At 49.6% G+C, this 15,415-nt stretch overlaps 1 protein-coding gene across 4 annotated transcripts in view; it reads right to left on the bottom strand.

Annotated features, from left to right (window-relative positions):
• RAP1GAP2 (RAP1 GTPase activating protein 2) overlaps positions 1 to 15,415 on the bottom strand; it is a 246,064-nt gene that overhangs the window by 61,116 nt on the left and 169,533 nt on the right. The gene's annotated exons all lie outside the window — the stretch shown is intronic.

The raw sequence follows: 15,415 nt of genomic DNA, 5'->3' as shown, positions 1-15,415 counted from the left end.
ATCCCTCTGGGGGCAGCTGGCTGCAGCAAGGCTCCAGGCTGTCTCAGGGAGCCAAGTCCATTAATCCAACCTGCCGGGAGAAAGCTTGTGCAAGGACAGCTAGAGTGGGCAAAGGTTAAAACCTAGAGGAGGGCTGGGGGCCGAGGGGTGATGTCATCTACCATTTGGGGTCGTCCAGATGGAAGCCCCCCAGCCAACTTCTTCCCTGCTTCAAGGAATGCCAGAGATTGTCCCAGATGTGTTACCTTTATAATGCTCAGGAAAAGAGGGCAGGGAAAAGGAGAAAGGGGGATCTCTGGGAACAATCAAGCCAGAGGCCTGGCCTCCCCTCCCCTCCAGATAGTGACGTGTCCCCTCTCCTAAAAGATGGCCTAAGACATGGAGCTCTTCCTATAAATCAAAGGCTCAATCATTCAATCAATCAATAAGCATTAAAGAATTTTTTTCCATAATCATTTATTAAGTACCTATGATATGCAAGTGAGGAAAGGGCTTTGGCTCAAAGGATGGGCCAAACCATTGAGTAAGCTCTTTCAATAATCAGAGGCTAAATCATTCAATCAATCAATAAGAATTAAAGAAATTTTCCATAAGCATTTCTTAAGCACCTATGATATACAAGTGAAGAAGGGGCTTTGGCTCAAAGGATGGGCCAACCCATTGTTTAAGCTCTTTCAATAATCAGAACCTCAATCATTCAATTAATCAATAAAATTTCATTATTAAGTGCCTACTTTGTGCAAGGTGAAGAAGATACTTTGGTTCAAACAAATGGGCCAAACCACTGATTAAACTCTTCCAGTGACCAGAGGCTCAATCATTCAGTCAATGAACAAGCTCTCATTAAATACCTGCTATGTGCAAGACACTGAGCTGGGTGCTAAGGATACAGAGACAAAAGCGACGCCTTCTAGAAACCTGCATTCTACTGTCAGACGTGTCTAGAAGAACAATTTCTGGGGGATGGAAGGGAAGGGAGCAGACCATTGACCTCTGAATCAAAGGGCCTGGGTTTGAGTCTCACCTCTGATGCTATTTGGGAGCCCACTTTCCCAGGAAGGATGGGGTGGACCGAGGGACTCCTAAGGCCTTCACAGCCCCAGAGCTTTGATCGCTCAGGCATGCTGGGCAGGGCGAGCTCACGGATAGGCCGTGGGGGTCAGCCTGGATGGACACAGCACTACTGGAGGCTGTTTCCAGCCCAGCCCTTCCCTGTCCACGCTCCTTCCCTCCCTCATGGCAGGCTGCCTCTCAAAATGCACAAAGGCCAGCAGGCGGCCGCATCCCCGGTGCCAAAGTTAACAAGGCAGCCCGGCTGGGCTCCAGCCACTTCTCCGTGACTCAGTCGGCTTTCCACGCGGGCAGTCACTGTTTTCCCTTAGGGAAGAGCCTTATTTTCCATTCAGAAGCACAGTGAGTAAGCGGGACAGCTCAGGGTGGGACCCGGACCAAATCCCAAGGCCCACCCCCTGGAGATTCCCTTGGATCAGCGGGGGCCCTGCGGGTAGCCCCTGTGAGGAGTCCCCGAGATCTCCTTGAGGCATGAGGAGGGGGTGTCCACTCCCCACCCCCGGCGGCCGGGAAAGCTGGGACGCCGGACTGGTTTTCCAAAAGGAACCTAACCCAGCAACCCTCTGGTGGAGCTAACTTATTATTAGCAACAGCCGCTACCGCCCGGGAGGGGACCCACTGCCAGCTTTCCTCCCTGCAACCGCCACTTTAACAACTTGACAAGTCAACCATGAAATAATCGCCCAGAACTCAAGCCTGACACACAAAATCACAGCCTGGGAGCCCTCTCAGCACCCCCTAGACTTGAGCATCCAGGCCTGTCCTTCCCCCAGGCAAAGCCAGCTTGGAGAGGGAGGGCCCGGACCCCAGGCAAGGCCGGCCCAGGGAGGGAGGGCCTGGACCCAGGCTTGGGGGTGACCTTCGAGCCACCGAAATGCCCATTTCTTAAGTGCCTCCCAGAGGGAGAGGAAGGGGGCCCTTGTGGAGCTCCCAGACAAGGGGAGGGAGGAGATGATCTTCCTAACTGTGGGCAGGCTTTCTTAGCAGAGGTAGCAGAGTGAGGTGCCCTTCTCCAGCGGGCAGGTAGGGGAGGACAGTCATTTTTCAGTGGTGTCCAACTCTCCATGAACACCTCCGCCTGTGATGCTAGAATGGTTTGCCGTTTTCTTCTCTGGCTCGGCTTACAGATGTGGAAACTGAGGCAGAGTTATGTGACTTGTCCAGGTCACACAGTCTGAGGCATGAAAATAAGCCCAGTGCTAAGCCATATATAAGGATCCCCGTGGGATGCAGCTTGACTTAGTTTTCAAATGTAACATTATCTATGTTTTATTATTCATTTTCCAGTCACATCCGACTTTTTGCGACCCATTTTGGGGTTTTCTTGGCAAAAATACTGGAATGGTTTGTCTTTTCCTTCTCCAGCTTATTTTGCAGATGAGGAAACTGAGGCAAATAGGGGGAAGACTTGCCCAGGGCCACATACAGTAAGTGTCTGAGGACAGCTTTGAACTCCTGAGGAGCCTTCCTGATCCCAAGCTTTATCCGTCGCAGCACATCTCGCTGCCCCCATTACATTCAGTGACAGAAATAACCCGACAACAAAAATCTAAAGCTTCAAAGAGGAAGCAGGATTTCAGGAGACGGCTAAAGGATGGAATAATCACCTCTCAGAGCTCCATAGCACCCGGCTACCTCATTTAACCCCCACAATGCTTTTGTCACCCGGGGGCTTATTTTTCCCGTTTGATAGATGAGAAAACAGAGCTGCTCAAGACGGCCCAGATCCCGAGGGTTTCTGTCCCAGGTCTTGTTACCAGTAACATCCCGGAGCTTCTTAATGAAGAGGATCACAGGCGGACTGAGGAGGAAGGCCATCCTGCTGGGAGCAGGCCTGGCTGTCACCCACTGACCCCCTAACGGGGGACACATTACTGGGTCTCAGCTCCCACTGCTTCGAGTCCCCGAGAAGAAGGCAGGACGCCCCTGACCTGGGCTGCCCACGCAGGTGGGTGGGGAGTTGCGACGTCGACTAAGCCAGTGCCATGGCACCCGACACACACCCATGGGAGACAGTCAGGGGGTCAGAGCAGGGGGTGAGGAAGCCGTGTTCCTGAGCCCACGCCGCAGCTTCGGGCAGAGGGAACAAGAACCCTGGCCTAACGTCAGAGACCAGGGGTCTGTATTGGGGCCTCAGAGCATTGGGGGCACCACAGTGGGCAGAGGGGAGAAGGTCAGTTTAGAACCAAAATACCCGAGTTCTGATCCCAGCTCAGCACCTGGACAACCTCGGGTAAATAGTTTCAATTCCAGTTTCTTCACCTGTAACCTAAGGGGGTGTGACTCAATGGTCTCAGAGGTCTCTTCCATCCTATTTACAATCTGGGTGACCTTGTAAAAGCCACTTAAAGTACTGGATTAATCGGCAATTCTTGTTGACAAAATGAGGGGCTTAGACTAGATCAAATACAAGCATTTATTAAGCACCTACTATGTGACAGTATAAAATGACTAACTTGGACTAGATCCATCAACCAACAAACATTTATTAAACATCTACTATCTGATAGTATAAAATGAAGAGCTTGGACTAACCAACAAGTATTCAAAAAGCACCTACTATGTGGAAGGTATAAAATGAAGAGCTTGGACTAGCTCAAACAAGCATTTATTAAGCACCTACTATGTGTTAGTATAAAATGAAGAGCTTGGACTAACCAACAAGTAACCTACTATGTGCCAGGTATAAAATGAAGAGCTTGGATCAGATCAATCAACCAACAAACATTTATTAAACATCTATTACGTGCTAGTATAAAATGAAGAGCTTGGACTAATCAATAAGTATTTAATAAGCACCTACTGTGTGCCAGGTATAAAATGAAGAGCCTGGACTAGATCAAACAAGCATTTATTAAGCACCTACTATGTGCCGGCACTGTACTAGGATACAAAGACAAAAAAAAGTAACTCTCATCTTCAAGGAGATTACATTCTATGGCGAAGGCAACCTACAAATATTTAAATCTCGGCAGAATAAATCTATCCAGAGTAAATACAAAAGGCAAACACAAGGCTGTTCAAGGGCCTGAAGACCCCTAGACAGAGTCCTTGGCCCAGCTTTCTCAGTCAGAAAGTGGGTTTTAAAATATCAGAAGTACTTTGCAAATGGCTCTAGTAACATGAATCATCCTTAACATCACTGGATGAACACAAATCAATGGGAGCCATTCTCCAGGACAGAGAAACACTTCAGGGTGTGTATTCTTGGAGGTGGGAGATCATCCCTGGAGTTAAACAGGCAGCCCGTGCTTCTTGCACTGAGGCCGCCTGGGAAAAGTCGGGGCCTTGCCTCTGGAGCTCCTTCCCCAGCACCACCCTGCTCTCCCTCCCTCCCTCCATTTCTGGTCTCTCTTGGTGGCTCCTTCCAACCACCCCGACCCAACAAGTTATCAAACCCCATCAGGAGGGTGCAATCCCAGCCTTGGGAGAGTTTACAATCCATTGGGGGAGGGGGGGCAGAACAACTGAGAAAGCTTTAATCAGCAACATTCTCGATCCACAACCACTTACTGTACATCACAGGCCAGGCTGAGCACTAAAAGAAATTGGGCCCTGCCCTCAATCTAGCAGGGCCCACCCCCCCTTAGAGTTCATACTCATTATTTCTTCCCTCCCCCACACCTTCCTTATTGTTTTCTCTCCCTAAATCATGTTGCATTTACTTTATTATGGGCATAAACACTCATAGTGTCTCTTTCAAAGGAACAGGGCAAGGACTTTTTGGTTTTGCATCTTTAGCACTTTGCATAATGCTTGAAGGAAGGAATAAATTAAAAAAAAAGTGTTTATTAAGTGTAAAGGACTGTAGTAAGCACTGAAAAGTAAGAACAGTCCCTACTTTAAAGGAACTTATATTTTAATGGGAGGGGGGTGGTGAGAACACACAGGGAAAGTTTCAGCTGCTAGTAAATCCTAATGTTCTCAGGCTGCTTATTTTACCAGGCATACAGTAGGTGCTTATTAAGTGTTTATTGATTGTTCCTATCTTCTTTACCCACTTTGGTCCATCCTAAACACAGCTCTCACCATTGCCAGGTCTATTTTCTGAAGCGTTCCTGTTATCCTGTCGCTTGCCTGCTCAAGAACCCGCAATGGCTGGGGATTCCCCTTGGAACTGAGCCATTCATTTCTAAATTAATCCCATCCATTAAAAAATCAAACTAAATGAAGCAGCTGCATATTCCTGACAGAATCAATCAATCAAATATTTACTGAGCGTCCTCTGTGCTTGGCAGAAGACCCGGTGGTGATGATAAACCTGACCTCTGCAGAGAAAAGCAAGGAGGCCTGCGCCTGGGCTGGAGGAGCGCCGGCTGTGTGTGATGGCAGGAACACAGACCTTAGACAGAGTCCCAAACGCTCCCCAGCTGGGAGACCACGGATTGGTTAATTAGCCCCTCTGGGCAGCTGCAGAGAAAAAGGAAAACTTGTACTACCTCCCTCCTGGGCTGCGCTGAGCAAAGTGATTTTTACAGAGCAAGAGGAGCGTAAACCATGATTATTCCTTCTCTCTCATTTTTTAAATGAAATCCCTAATTTTGAGCCCACCTCCTCCAGGAAGCCTTGGCTGATGGATTGCCAAGGATAATAATTACCTTTCTCTTTAGACTTCCCAGAGTTCTTTGTTGGACAGATTTCTTAATGAATGTGCTTATCAAAATAAGTAAATACTAACCCTAATGTCTGTCTGTCTGTCTCTCTCTCTCTCTCTCTCCATATATATATATAGAGAGATAGATTTATATATATATATATAGAGAGAGAGATAAATATATATACACACACACACATATACACATATAAATATATCTTGTTTGTTAGAATCCTTACAAGGTGTTAAGTCACTGGAATTGATAGAAACAATGCTTATGTTTACACCTTTGAGAGTTCACACATTAGCTCACACATTAGAGTTCACAAGTCACAGCTCCCACAATCCCACTCTCTCAGAGGAGGAATCAACCTTTGGGTTCACACCTTTAAGAGATCACATATAAGAAGCTCTTAGAGCCTCAGTCAGGAGTCAGTCAGTTGAGAAGAGTAGAGCCAGGATTCAGAGGGAGCTGGAGGCTGAAGCTGAAGCTGGCAGAGGCAAAGGACTAGCAACAAGTTCTCTCAGAATCAAAGAAAGCTAACGGGCTATTTTGGAAGAGACAATAAAGCCCTGGATTGTAACTCCTGGTTGCATTTGAGGTGATTATTGATCTGAATTGAAACGAAGGCTGCCTCCAGAAGCTCCCCAAGAAACCTGCTCCCAGAGAACCATCATATTTTAGAAAAGAAGAACACCACCACATGGCTTGGTCCCCCATTGGGGTGGCCAGGTGGTGCAGTAGCTAGAGCCCCTACTTGGGAATCAGGAAAACTCATCTTTCTAAGATCAAATCCAGCCTCAGACATTTACTAGCTTTGTGACCCTGGTCAACTCATGTCATCCTGTTTGCTTTAGTTTCCCCATCTGTAAAGGGAGCTGGAGAAGGAAAGGGCAAACGCTCCAGTATCTCTGCCGAGAAAACCCTCAGTGGGGTCAGGGAGAGTCAGACATGACTGATATGACATGACCTCAGAACAACAACAATCCCCTATTGGACTGAAAGCTCCCCTGGGGCAGGGCCAGTGTTTTAGCTTTCTTTGTATTCCCAGAAATTAGCACATTTTCTGGCACAGTGTCTCAGTAGAGCACTGAGCTGGGAATTAAGAAGTTCAAATCCTGTCTCTGACGTTTGCTGGCTATGTGACACTGGGCAAGTCACTCAAACTGCCTCAGTTTCCCCATCTCTTAAATGGGGATACAGAAGTATACACCAACACAGAGTTGTTGTGAGAATAAAATAATGTTTATAAAGCACTTGGCAAATTTTAGGTCCTATTATACTTATTATTATTGTAATTATTATTATTTTCCTCCCAGTTTTGGGAAGAAAATGATGGGCTCATTTTGGATGAAGTCAATTAACAGAATCAAAGAACATCACAACTAAAAAGGAACCCAAAGCCTGTCTGGCCTGCCTCTCATTTTATATATAAAGATGCTAACATGGGGAAGGGGAGGAAGGAGGAGGCACAGCTTCCCGAGGTCACGGAGGCATGAAGTTAACAGTCGGTGTCCAAGGTCGGGTCATGCCACCACACGGCAGAGCTCTGGGGGCTGAAGACCCCTTGGGTTGGCAATCTGCCGTCCCGGCACCCCCAGAGTGGCAGGTTTGGGGCTCATGCCTCAGAAATCCCAGTTAGGGGCCCGTCCCTGAGATACTTCAATGGGTCCGTTCAACAGGAACCCCTCCTCTGTGCGATGGCCCAAGGGGATTATAAACACGAACATGAAAGCTCCTGCCCTTTTGGACCTCGTAAAGTAGGGCGATAAAGCACGGGTACAAATTACTATAATAAAAAGTGGGGTGAGGTGAGAGTAGTTGTGGGCGCCCGGAGGAGGCAGAGATCAATGGGCCAAACAGTGATCACGAAGGCCCTCCTGGAAGGGACGGATAAGATTGTGACAGGGCGAGAGGGAAGGAAGGCATGCAGCATGGAGGGGACGGTGTGAACAAAGGCTTGGCAGTAAAGGGGAAGACCATCCCATTCCTCTAAACAGCCATCCACTTTGCCGGAGGGGAGAAGGGACACAGAGAATAATATGCAATTCTACACTTATTAAGCACCTACTTTATTGCAAGGAACTAGTCAAAAATGAAACAGTCTCTTGCATGCTACTTGGATGCCCACAACCTGTGCGCAGATGTTAAGTGAATACAGAGTAAATTTAGGGAGGGGAAAGCCAGAAAACCTGGGGGACCGTTTAAAAGGGACTGCCTTAGCTCGACCCAAGACATCAGGCTGAGGAGCTGTGGAAGGATTTGGAGCAGCCGGGTCAGGCTCCTGGCTTGGCGATATTGGGCTGGCAGGTGTGTGGAAAGCCACTGTTTCCTGAGACTCAGGCCCGCACACAGGGAACTCCCGGGGGGGGGGGGGGGGGGGGGAGAGCGGAAACTCCTTCCAGCTGTGCAGTGAGCAACTCCCCTCTAAGAGGGAGGCTGAGGGTTCTGCCTGGAGATGGGACATTTACTCGGGGCTCCGGGCCTTTGAGACCGAGCCTTAATAAATGATTACTGAGGGCAGCCGGGTAGGGCTGTAGTGGATAGAGCGTTACTGGAGTGTCCAGGCTCAGACACTGGCTGTAGGAACCTGGGCAAGTCACCTAGCCCTGATTGCTCTTAAAAAACAAATGTTTAATGATTGCACGCACCGTCCCCACCAGTCTCATGACCCTAACAGGGGCTGACACGTGTCTCATGTTAACATTTGCCCGGCATTCACATTATCCCACCGGGGCCTCGCAAGGGCCGATGAGAACCAGTGAAAACCGTTTTTCTCCCCATTTCACAGATGAGGCAGCTGAAGTGGCGGAGGCTGCGTAGCTGCAACAGTCACAAGGCGATTTGAGTCTCTAAGCTCTAACCATTACACCGCTCCGCCTTCCCGGCCCCGCCAGGGGCCAGCCAGTCAGTGGGCAGTGGGTCAATCCCTGGCTTGGGACAGAGCCTCCCTCCCTGGGCCGTCTCCCTTGGGCCACAGAGGGGAGGGCCTTCAAGAGGAGGGGGGCAGACGGATTTGTGACTCGTCCGAAACCCGCTCACAAGGGGCCGCGGCCTTTTTTCCACATCCTCCCTTCCCCAGTGGCCAAGCTGCCCCCCCTCCCCCGCAGCTGGCAGGACCTCGGCCCAAGCCGTAGGGCTCGGGCCAGGATGGTGGATGTGTGGGCTGCAGCCAGACGGCCTGGGTTCGGATCCTGCCCCTTCCAACCCTGTGAGTGGGGGAAGGGCACACCCTCCCGCAGGGGAGGAGCCTCTGAGACCCCCCACAGCCCAGCTCCCACTGAGAGGGAGAAAAAGGGAGGCGCAGAGAGACCAAGCGGCAGCCCAGCCAACAAGCAGCCAGAGGCAGAGTGTGGGGGGGAGGCTCGGCCCCTGCTCCCGGAGCCCGTGGCCCTGAAGGCAAGAGCTGGGGTGTCTGGGGGAGGTACAGGGTCGGGGAAGGGGGCCCTTCCAAGGCCACCCCTTGCCCCCCACCTTCAGCCGTGAGACACCTGCTGGGCTCCCCAACTCCTCCAGACTCCGGCCCTGCCCCTTCTCCTGCACATGTACACACTAGACATGCTAACACACACACAGACACACACAGACATACACTCACACTCACACTCAGAGACATACACACTCACACACTCTCACACTCACACACACCCCCTTCCCGGGCTCCTCCCCCCTCCAGGCTGGCGTGCCAGCACAACACTGCGTGGAGGCAAACAGCTGCCCGGACCCGGCCGTCTGCCAAGCCCAGCCCGGGGAGCTCGGGCCCTTCCTCCGGGGCCCTCGTGGGCATCCCATCCCTGATGGGCAGGGGGCTCACCAGAAGGCTCCTTAGGAAGTCCATCATCTTCCCTGGTCCCCGGGCCTGGGCGGCCGGGAGCCTCTCCTGTCCGGCCGAGGAGCAGAGCAGCCCGGCTGGTGCTAAAACAACTTCCTCAAGATCAAACAAGGAAATGTTGGGCTTGGGTATCTGCCCGGGACTGTCCTTCTACATGGACTCGCCCTGACCCTTGACCCCCGCGGGGCTGGGAGCTGGGGGCAGGGCTGCCAGATGAAGGTGGGGGGGGGGGCTGTCCATTCCTAGCAGGTTATGCAGGAAACACACGGTAGAAATGGGAGAAAAAGGGAAAGTCAGTGAACAAGACTGGACAAGACAGCAGATTTTTTCCTTCCCCAGTCATTCTTTCCCTTCCATTCACAGCTTGGAAGCACCCAGAAGGCTTCTGGCTGGAGATCCAGCTCGCAGGACCGGGCTGGGCTGGATCACAGAGGCACTGACCGGCAGAAGCCGCTACGGGCTCGTGGATGGGCCTTAGTCTTAACTCTTCCCCCCCACCCCCAGGATCTTAGATGAGCCCCTTGTCCCATCCCTCTTGTGTCACCGATCCCAGTGGCCAGACCTGGCTGTGAAAACGGGCTCCTTCCTTCCTTTCCTTGTCGGGAGAAGGAGGTCATGGCCCGAAATGCCGCAGATTGTCCTTAGGGGAGGGGACGCTGGACTTTGCTGACCTGCTCCCCGCCCCCCTGGTTCTTTGCTAAAAAAGATGGCCCTCAATTCCAATAGACTTGTGATGGGGAGAGCCCAGAAAGTGGGCGCTGAACGGGGATCACGAATAGCCTCTTCACCTTTTTGTTGTTGTTTGCCTGCTTTTTTTCTTTCTCATTTTCCCTTTTTGATTTGATTTTTCTTGTGCAACATGATGAATGTGGAAACATGGATAGAATTCTACAGGTTTAACCTAAATTGGATCACCTGCTGTCTATGGGAGGGGATGGGGAGGAGGGAAGGAGAAAAACAATTGGAACCCAACGTTTTCCAAGGGTGAAAATTGAAAATTATCTTTGCATAGGTTTTGGAAATAAAAAGCTATCATTAAAATAACCAAGTAAATAAAAAGGATGGCTCTGTCGGGGAGGGAGAGGGAAGGATACAGAAGGTATCAGTGAAAGGTTGTTTTTAAACAAAGATCAAAGTTGGACTAATTTAGTGCCCAAGTCCCTTCCAGCTCTAATACTTTGGAACATCCAAGTTCTGGATGGGCGGGACCGTGGGCTACGGATGCCGGCTTAGAAGGCCTTTCCTTTCTCTGTCCCTCAGTTTCCTCCACTTTAGAAACGAGCAGCGTTCCTCCAGGCCCAGCCATGTCCAGAGGCGAAGGTGAGATGGGAAGTGCGACAGCAGAAGGGAAGAGCTTTGCACAGAAGCAGAAGTCATCTGGGAAGACGAGGAATTATCTGTGTAGTCCAAGAGATTTCTGCGTCTCCTTAGAGACCCACGTGGCCGTGGCAGATGAAAGCACAATTTAAAAATAAATGGACTGGGAGTACAGCTGGGGCCAGAAAGCCCCAGAGTGTGAGCCTGGATGGACGCAGTGACGCTGATGACGGGAACAGTGATGTGAATAAAAAGAAGCCGATCCCCTGGGACAGTGGCTCAAGGCCCCCGGATTTGCCAGGTTTAGAAAATGAAGGGCTTTTTTTTTTTTTTTTTAAATGAAAGTCACAAGTACAGAAGGGTAGATTCAGAAGTCTACCAGCCCCACCCCCTTACTGGACAGAAGAGGAAACTGAGGCTCATGAGGTGCGACCAGAGAGCTGGGAAGGACCTCAGAGGAAGTGGTCAACTTCCTCCATTTACAGGATAGGAAACTGAGTCTCAGAGAAGTGAGTCCCACAGCTCCCGGATCTCAGAGGCAGGGCCGCTGGACAGGCAGGGAGCTGAGATTCAAGTGCAGATCTCCTTGTCAATAATACCCTGCCCTCCCCTCCCTCATCCTAACCCACGGGCGCCAGCCTCCCACCAGATGTGCAGTACATTTCTTTTTTCCTCATCCCCTCCCCAGGCAGCTTTCTCTCGCGGGATTTATTTAAGCTCTGGAAGCTCTTGGTTGATGTCACAGCTGAGAACAGACCAAGAAATCTCTTCAGGAGTTTGGCAGGTGGGGGAGAACAGCCAAACGAGGCCCCCCTTATGAGGTAAGGCCCAAGGAATGCACTTGGGGGAAGGACTGCTGTGGACTCTGGACACGTCACTTCCCCCGATTTCCTAAGGCCCCTCTCAGAGAATCCTCTCTAGGGTTCTGTGCTAAAGGCCCACAAAACATGACAAATATGGAAATTTGTTTAAAAGAACTGCACGGATTTAACTTGAATCAGATTGCTTGCTGTCTTGGGGAGGGGGAAATAAGAGCAGGAAGAAAAATGAGTGCTGAGTGAGGTGATTTGGGCCAGTTCCATGGTTTTGAGCTGGAGAGAGCCATCTGCACCCAGAGAGAGGGCTGTGGGGCTGAGTGTGGACCACAACGCAGCATTTTCACTTTTTTGTTGTTTCTTGCATTTTGTTTTCTTTCTCATTTTTCCTTTTTTGATCTGATTTTTCTTATGCGGCATGAAAACTGTGGAAATATAGTTAGAAGAATTGCACATGTTTAACATATATTGGATTACTTGCCATCTAAGGGAGGGGATGGGGAGAAGGGAGGGAGAAAAAATTTGGATCACAAGGTTTTGTAAGGGTGAATGGTGAAAATGATTTATGCATATATTTTGAAAATAAAATGTTTTAATAAAAATGAATGGTGAAAACTATTTTTACATGTATTTGGAAAAATTAAATACTATTGGAAAAATAAATAAAATAAAGGCCAGCAGAAATGCACCTTGGGGGCTACAACACATTATAAGTCATGGTCCCTGGTTCACTAACTCCACCATCTGCCCCCTTTTACAATTAAAATCAGAATATTTGCTTTCTTGCTGGCCCTATGGCCCTTCTCTCATTGGCAGCCACTTTCCAAAGACATCCAGGATCACCCACGGGAGCAGGCTGGGCCTGGTGCCTTGGGCTCAGCCAGTGTCTCCCAAGTTGCCTCCGAACATCTCCCTGTCCCTGAGATCTCTCCTTCAGGTCAGGCCTTTTCCAGGTGAATCCAACTCTTTTTTAAAAAAAAATTATAGCTTTTCATTTTCAAAATATATACAATGGATAATTTTCACCATTTACCCCTACAAAACCTGGTATTCTAATTTTTTCCCTCCCTTCTCCCTACCACCTTCCCCCACTTGGCAAATAATCCAATATATGTTAATCATGAGTAATTCTTCTGTCTGTATTTCCACAATTACCATGCTGCACAAGAAAAATCAGATCAAAAGGGGGAAAAAGAGAAAGAAAACAAAATGTGAGCAAACAACAACAACAAAAAAGAGTGAGAATGCTATGTTGTGCTCCACACTCAGTTCCCACGGTCCTCTCTCTGAGTGTAGATGTTCTCTCTCATCATTACTGGACAATGGAACTGGTTTGAGTCATCTCATTGTTGAAAAAAGCCACGTCCATCAAAATTGATCATTGTGCAATTTTGTTATTACCGTGTATAATGATCTCCTGGTCCTGCTCATTTCACTCGGTATCAGTTCCTGCAACCTCTCAGAAATCCTCCTGCTGGTCATTTCTTACAGAACAATAACATTCCCTAACATTCATGTACCATCATTTATCCAGCCATTCCCCACTGATGGGCATCCCCTCAGTTTCCAGTTTCTTTCCATCACAAAAAGGGCTGCCACAAACATTTCTGCACATGGCATCCAACTCTCTATGACCCAGTTGGAGATTTCTTGGCAAAGACACTAGACTGGTTTCCTTTTCCTTCTCCAGTTTATTTGACAGATGAGGAAACTGAGGCAAGCAGGGTGCCCAGGATCATACACTAGTAAGTGCCCAAGGCCAGAATGGACCTCAGAAAGACGAATGGGTCCAAGGCCAGTGCTCTATCCACTGGGTGACCTCAGTGCTCTGGGGGTGCATGAATGTCAGAATGGAAATAATAGGGTCTGCAAAGATCAAATGTCTAACACAGCTTCAGAACCATTCCAGCATGGGGCCACAGAAAGCACCCTCCATATGTGGCCAGGGCATCTGGATTCTGATTGTCTAGATTACCTGGGTAACCTAAAGCTAGAGACTCAGTTTCCTCATCTGTAAACCAAGAGAAGTGGGCTGGCTGACCTCTGAGTCCAGCTCTCAATCAGGGAGCCATTCTGTAACTGTTCTTTGCCCCCAAGCTGGAATATTAAGGGGCCAGAAGGAGGGAGGAGGAAGCAAGGGGTGGAAGCACAGCCCTCAGTGACTAGAGAAAGACAAGGGTGGGGAAGAAAGGGCCAGGCAGCTCCCCCATCAATCAACCAGCCTCCGAGCCTTGGGCACAATGCCATTCTTCACTGTCAGAAGCCCTGCTATTAAGAATTACTAGGATCATCATTTAATTATGAGAACAGCTTGAAAAAGAGGGGCCCCAATCCTAAATGAAGAGCACTCCCTCTTTGTCTGCAGTTATCTTCCTGCATGGCTGTGTTTCTGCAGTCGATCCTGGGCCGGGGCTTTGAGATCCATCAGAGGGTTTGGGTTAAGCTGTGAGTCCTCCTGGACGCAGGAGGGGGATCCCCTTTCCTTCCCCTGCCCCCCAAGTCTGTTAGCTGGGTTTTGTGGTGCCCAGGAACACCACACAGTGTGAGGAGGAACGGATGTGGAACCAGGCTGAATTTAGATCCCGACTCTGTCACTTGCTGCTTTCATGACTTCAGTAAGTGACCTAATCTCTCTGGGGATCCGTTTCCTCATTTTGGCTTAAGAAGGATTTGGGGGCCTATGTGTAGAAGCCCATCGCTAGATGTGGAAACATGTCCCAGTGGAGAAACTGAGGCAATAGAGGCAGAGAACAGAAAGTCTGGAGTCACAAAAGCCTTGTTCCAACCCTTATCCCAAATGTTTAGTGACTGTGTAAGCAGAAAAGTCACTTAATTTTCTTTCAGGCAGTTTCCTTCTCACCTAAGTGGGGATAACAACCCTTATGGTACCCACCTCAGGGTTAGTGTAAGGACCAAATGAAACTGGCCTTGTGAACCTCTTGGCAATCTTACATCTAAAGGACAATTTTAGTCCTGATTGTTAATAGTAATAGTGTTATTATTAGAAACCTATGCCCTGGTACAGAAGCCCCAGGGCTTGTGTCATCTCCAGTAGGAAGGGATGCAGAGAGACCGCAGGGGCTCCTTGGTGGGGGTCCCAGCTCAGCCTCACACTGTTCCTCCTTCTGCCGCCTTGGTCCCAGAAAACCTGAGTTCCTTGACTACAAGCAAGAGCTTCTTAGCTCTGCTGGGTGCTCCCTCAGAGTTGGGGTGTGCGCGCACGTGCATGTTTTGTCAGGACACATCCGAGTCGCTCTGGGTTACTCCCAACCCACTGTGGTCTTTGTTTGGTCTTTGTTTTTCAGAGGAGGTGCCCTAGTAAATGATCTCACCTCCCCAATTACTCATTCCTCCAACACTGCTGGGACAGTCTTCACATTCCCTTCCAGCTCTCAGAAAAAACAAGGAGCTCCCGACTCTTACGGAATGGCAGGACAACAGCGGCAGCCCATCTGGGATCTGGGTTGGGAATCTTGGACAGCTGCGGTGGTCGGAATCCAGGCAAAGGGCAGAGCCAGGGAGGGGGGCCTTTGGGCTAGAGAGGGGCTGCAGAGCATAGGTCAGTGCCAGGAGTCTGGCTGTCCAGTGCCAATTAGGCCTTCTAGACCCTCCCCCAACCATTCTCTCCTTGTCAGTGGATAGGCAAGTTCCAAGGATCATGAACCACCTCACCAAGTCCCAGCTGGTCTTTCTCCCCAGCCCTTTGGCACCAGTCCCCTCTTCTCGGTCTTCATCCTCTCTCATCAGACTCTCATTCATTTCTATGGCTTCAATTATCACCCCTA

The sequence above is a fragment of the Sarcophilus harrisii genome, chromosome 4 (assembly GCF_902635505.1).
Source record: "Sarcophilus harrisii chromosome 4, mSarHar1.11, whole genome shotgun sequence".
In the NCBI taxonomy this organism is placed as follows: domain Eukaryota; kingdom Metazoa; phylum Chordata; class Mammalia; order Dasyuromorphia; family Dasyuridae; genus Sarcophilus; species Sarcophilus harrisii.
Note: the sequence above shows the minus strand (reverse complement) of the source record. Positions and strands in the feature narration are given on the sequence as shown.